Genomic DNA, 6,227 nt, shown 5'->3' on the forward strand with positions numbered 1-6,227 from the left:
AACGATCGACATTTGATTAGCGGGGGCTGCTGAACTTGGATAAAGCTCTAAGGTTGTCTGGAAAACATGGATACAGCCAATGACTATATCCATGATTTCCACATAGCCTTAGGGCTTTATCCACGTTCAGCAGCCACCGCTAATCAAATGCCGAAAGTTCGGGTTCGGATCGACTCGAGCATGTTCGAGGTTCGCTCATCTCTATTAATGATACATTTAGGTTTGTGTTAGACACCTCTCGCCCATCTGGAGTTGTAGTCCGTGCTGTGGGTTAAGTCAGAGCCGGCAACTGTGTCCTGGCTGGTAATGTTACAGCCGATTTAGCAGTGATGTCTTTACCTCTGCGGCGTTCGATTTGTTTAGCTGTCAGGCGCTTCCAGAGCTTGCTGACGCTTGATAGAGAGGTTGCTTTAGCGCATGCACCAATTAGGTTGTTGCCTGTGGGACCTAATGCGGGTTTGGCGCCAATTTCAAAAAGTAAGCTGCTAAATGCAATTTGCAAATAAGATGAATGGATATGTCTGTTATGTTGTATTGTTATTTCTAATGGCTCTTTGGCATCTTTTTCACCACAGAGAATGTGATAATACCTTCCTAGTAAAAAGACTTCCTAGTCTATTTACCTGTCTTCTTTTCAAGCTCATGTGCAGAAAGTACCAGTATCTATAAACAAGCTCATTACTAATTCATTTATATTATTTCATCCATTACATGGATTATTTACACCTTGTATCTATCTCATTATTCTTCATACAATAAGGTCATTAATACTAAGCATGTATTTGATACATCTATATTGTTCAGTCTATATTGTAAATATGTTTACTATATGAGATAAAATTTATTAATAGGCAAATGTACACTGTACGGTCATACCAAATTCATCTAACTACACAACATTTATTAATTATATGTTTATTTCATGTTATATACATCTATGAACTAGAAAACGATCCAGTCCAGATTTTCCACCATGCCTGATCTAATTAAGGAAACGGACCAATCAGGATAAACTTTCCCCACAATAATATGCGTGGACTTTCTCCATGGAGGTATTATCACATTCTCTGCTGTTGAAAAAGATGCCAAGAGGGCATCGAAACGCGTCCAGCCATTAGAAATAACAATACAACATAACAGGCATAGCCATTCATCTTATTTGCAAATTGCATTTAGCAGCTTACTCTTTTTGAAATTGGCGCCAAACCTGCACGAGGTCCTGCGGGCAACAACTTCATCAGGGCATGCGCTAAAGCAACCTCTCTATTTATCAATTGTCGGCAAGCGCTGGAAGCACCTGACAGCTAAACGAATTAAACGCCGCAGAGGTAAAGACATCACTGCTAAATCGTCTGTAACGTTACCAGCCAGGACACCGTTGCCGGCTCTGACTTAACCGACAACACGGACCACAACTCCAGACGGGTAAGAGGTGTCTAAAACCAACCTAAATGTATCATTAACTAACACTACAAAGTGAACCTCTGTAAAGGCCCTATTCCACGGAACGATTATCATTCATAAACTCGCTCCAACGACCGCTCGTTAACGATCACTAAACAAATTTTTTTTTTGTGAACGATAACACAATACACGTGGGAACATGAACGATATATGTAGTGTAACGATTAATTTGCGGTCGTTACATGGTCTTTTAAAACGTTCACCAGGGTGATCATGACCATTCGACACACCTACTTTTTTTAAACCTTTTTACGAACGACTAAAAGATTTCTAATTTTACAAACCGATTAGTCAATTATCTTTCAAAGACCAACGATTTTTTTAGACATGCTGAAAAACTATTTTGAACGACAATATAACGATTTTGCCTTTGTCGTTCGCTCGTTTACACCAATTCCATGAAGCGATTATCATTAACGAGTGGTCGTTGGAGCGATTTTATGAACGATAATCGTTCCGTGGAATAGGGCCTCACTCCTAAACTCACTCCTAAACGCTGTTTGTCCCACGCAACTAAATACATTGAGAACCACAGCGATCTCTAAAAGTACATGCACTGTATCTCTATTACAGAGAATAGATAAAGAACACAGCATTGTTACTAATCACGCTATTGTTTAATCTAAATACAATTTATCTCTAACCTAGAGAAAGGACTAATTACCTAATGCTGCTAACTATCATACTAGCATACTATCATGCATATCGGATGAATGAGATAGAAGCCCATGAACTATTATTAATTATCTTTAATCATTATTTTCAATCATTGACTCTCATCATATGTTTTCCTATACAGTGGTGCCTTGGATTACGAGCATAATTTGTTCCGGGACCGTGCTTGTAATCCAAATCTACTCTTAAACCAAAGCAAATTTTTCCATAAGAAATCACAGAAATGCAGACAATTGGTTCCACACTCCAAAAAGAATGATTTATTATTCTGAATAACATGTAAAATTAATGAAACAAACATTCAGAAACAGCAGAATATGTGATATTATAGGTTACTGTACAGTAATGGAGAGGATGGGAAACACAAGGGCGGACAGAGACTGCAGGGAGCATGGAGGAATGAGCAGGACAGATGTGGGCACATACATGCAGCACTCTCTGTCCGGGGAGAGAGGGGTTACAGCTATGGAGAGATTACCCCCACAGTCCTGTCCTCTGATGCAAGCCCCAGCCTGAAGTGGATCTGGTATGATTTGGAAGGTGAGGAAGACCTTCTGGGTCTGAGTACAGTGCTGTAGACCCCGCTATGCAGACCATGCCCCTCCTCCATGCGCGCTCCCACAGTACAGGGAGCTCTTAAACCAAAGCAATGCTCTTAAACCAAGTCATAATTTTGAAAAACTGTGAGCTCTTATATCAAAACGCTCTTAAACCAAGTTACTCTTAAACCAAGGTACCACTGTATTTGATTATTACCGGACTCTTACTTCTACAAGTTGTTGGATCTTTTCGATTTGGATTATTTTTTATTTGGACTTCTCAATTTTATTCTTTATTTTTATTTATAAATTTTTCTTTTTTTCATACTTCCATTGTTCCGTTTTTTTTTTAATCTATATCTATTATTAATCATGGATTATTAATCATGTATGATTTTTATTAATTCATTCTATTTGTATAGTTTCTGGTACCAGAACAATTTCTTTTATAGTTGTGCGTATATTTCAAATAAATTAGACATTTTATCCTATATTTTTTGCACACTCATTAATTTTACCATACACCTCTCCTTATTCTAACTTGTCTAGAGTGATCTTACTGGCCGTGATGTTCACAACAGCAGCCACTTAGAATTTGTCATGTTGATCTTGGGCTTATGTATAGCAATGGACACTCAGTCCAAAATCCTATTGTTTCTAGAGGCAATAAGGAGCTCAATACCATGTATTGATAAGATGTAGGTGCTTCAATTGTTCAATTTCTCAAACTGTACAAGATTAGCATCTAGTGGCAGTCCTGAAAAACTGTATGCTAGTTATCATACAGATATTTCTTCTTGACATAGTACTCTCTGCTGCCACCTCTGTCCATATCAGGACCTGTCCATAGATGTTTTCTATGGGGATTTGTTACTGATCTGGACAGTTTCTGACATGGACAGAGGTGGCAGCAGAGAGCACTGTGTCACACTGGAAAGAATACACAACTTCCTGCAGGACATACAGCAGCTGATAAGAACTTGAAGACTTTAGATTTTTCTATTCTAATTTATAAATCTGTATAACGTGCCCAAGTGATCTGAAATGTATTTTTTCTCAGGAGTACCCCTTAAATGAAAATTCTAGGAAGAAAAAAAAGTTCTATTAGGGCAGACATATTCTCAGCATTATAGTACGGTTTCCAGAGAAAAGTGAGCGAGCGTGTGACCGCCACTTGTTATGTGTGACATGAGGATGTGGTTTGCCCACTTGCTCTTATAAAAAAAAATTCTGAGAATGTCTGACATTAGCAACAGTCTCAGATTAGACAGGTGAAGGGTGATCATTATATGTACACCCACATGCTTCACTATTTGTGACATTTGCTCTTGTAATGTTACCTTTTATTTACTGTACACTGCGCGGTGCCCCATAGATTGCCGCAGCCTTTTACTGGGTCTGGTGTGGAAAGTCCAATAGCAGATATCTGTGGGTATTACATCATGAACTTAGTTCTTCACTCTATATTATGGCCATCCCCCCATTGTACCTTATGGTACTTGGGGAGATGAAAGTGTTGTTATTTGCACTATGTAAGGGGGCATTTGGCTGTCATTATTGGGGTAATAGGGGGGGGGGGCGGATATCTTCCCTAAAGCAGTTCTTAAAAGTTCAATTTATACTGAGCCTGGGTCTGTTATACGGTGGTACATTTATGGGGCACTGGTTGGTACTGTGGCTAGCAAAATTACGGGGACACTAGATGTCACTCTTATTGGGATCCCTAGCTAGTTCTCGTTATGGGACATTGGCTAGATATGTTATGTAACAAGGATGGACACAACCCCCCTGGCTGAAGTACTACCTCTCCTGGAAATACAGTACGCTACACCCAGTTGTCTGTGAGATCTAGGCCCCTTCTGCCATTGTGATGGGGCACTAGTTGGGTCTTGCCTGGTGTTGGTTCACACTGTCATTCTGGATGTGGGGCACTAGTTGCAGTTATTGTTAAGAAGTGTGTGGCACTGGATGGCAATGTTATAGGGCACCAGTTGGCTCCTGCATGGCACTGGTACATACTGTTGTTTGGACACTATATAATACTTGTTTAGGGGGATCCTGCTTGGTGCTCATGTGGGCACTGTTAAGGAGTTACTGCATGGCACTGATCTGGGCACAATGGCTGGCTCCTGTCTGGCACTGGTCCATACTGTTATTTGGATACCAGATGGTACTTGTATTGGGGGATCCTGCTGCTATGGAGAGCCTGTCTAGGAATGGTCTGGGCACACTGGCTGACACATGGCACTGGTCTGGGCACACTGGCTGACACATGGCACTGGTTTGGGCACACTGGCTGACACATGGCACTGGTCTGGGCACACTGGCTGACATGTGGCACTGGTCTGGGCACACTGGCTGACACGTGGCACTGGTCTGGGCACACTGGCTGGCACGTGGCACTGGTCTGGGCACACTGGCTGGCACGTGGCACTGGTCTGGGCACACTGGCTGACACGTGGCACTGGTCTGGGCACACTGGCTGACACTTGGCACTGGTCTGGGCACACTGACTGGCACGTGGCACTGGTCTGGGCACACTGGCTGGCACGTGGCACTGGTCTAGGCACACTGGCTGGCACGTGGCACTGGTCTGGGCACACTGGCTGGCACGTGGCACTGGTCTGGGCACACTGGCTGGCACGTGGCACTGGTCTGGGCACACTGGCTGGCACGTGGCACTGGTCTGGGCACACTGGCTGACACGTGGCACTGGTCTGGGCACACTGGCTGACACTTGGCACTGGTCTGGGCACACTGACTGGCACGTGGCACTGGTCTGGGCACACTGACTGGCACGTGGCACTGGTCTGGGCACACTGGCTGGCACGTGGCACTGGTCTAGGCACACTGGCTGGCACGTGGCATTGGTCTAGGCACACTGGCTGGCACGTGGCATTGGTCTGGGCACACTGGCTGGCATGTGGCACTGGTCTGGGCACACTGGCTGGCACATGGCACTGGTCTGGGCACACTGGCTGACACGTGGCATTGGTCTGGGCACACTGGCTGGCACGTGGCACTGGTCTGGGCACACTGGCTGGCATGTGGCACTGGTCTGGGCACACTGGCTGACACGTGGCACTGGTCTGGGCACACTGGCTGGCACGTGGCACTGGTCTGGGCACACTGGCTGGCACGTGGCACTGGTCTGGGCACACTGGCTGGCACGTGGCAGTAGACCCTGGCATGCAATGTTATGGAGGCACTGCTCCTTTAAACTATGGGGGAGATGTATGAAGCAGTCTGACTATAGGAATGCACTTTGTTGCCAAAAGCAACCAATCACAGCTCAGCTTTCATTTTACCATCCTCGTGACTATTTTAATGCAGAGCTGTGAAAGTTATGGGCAACAAAGCACATTCTTACCGTAATACGGATTCATAAATCCCCCCCCCCCCCCCTCCATTATTCTGAATATGTGAAAAATGCGTCTGACAACTTCTCCACCAACTTCTTCCCACAACCTGAGACATCATCACTCTTCACAACGAATCTTAACTTGTCTAAGCACACGAGATACACTGTAGTTTATTTCTGTCCCCGTC

General features: G+C 44.0%; 1 long non-coding RNA gene across 1 annotated transcript in view; it reads right to left on the reverse strand.

The window, feature by feature from the left end:
• The window catches only part of LOC138767745 (uncharacterized), a 12,271-nt gene extending 6,072 nt beyond the window's left edge, over positions 1 to 6,199 (reverse strand). Inside the window, exons 1-2 of the long non-coding RNA XR_011358843.1 lie at positions 6,147 to 6,199; positions 4,019 to 4,104 (exon numbers count right to left, since the gene is read on the reverse strand). This is a non-coding gene — a long non-coding RNA (uncharacterized lncRNA). The remainder of the gene's footprint in view (positions 1 to 4,018; positions 4,105 to 6,146) is intronic.
• Positions 6,200 to 6,227: the final 28 nt, after the last annotated feature.

This window comes from Dendropsophus ebraccatus, chromosome 11, assembly GCF_027789765.1.
Source record: "Dendropsophus ebraccatus isolate aDenEbr1 chromosome 11, aDenEbr1.pat, whole genome shotgun sequence".
NCBI lineage: Eukaryota > Metazoa > Chordata > Amphibia > Anura > Hylidae > Dendropsophus > Dendropsophus ebraccatus.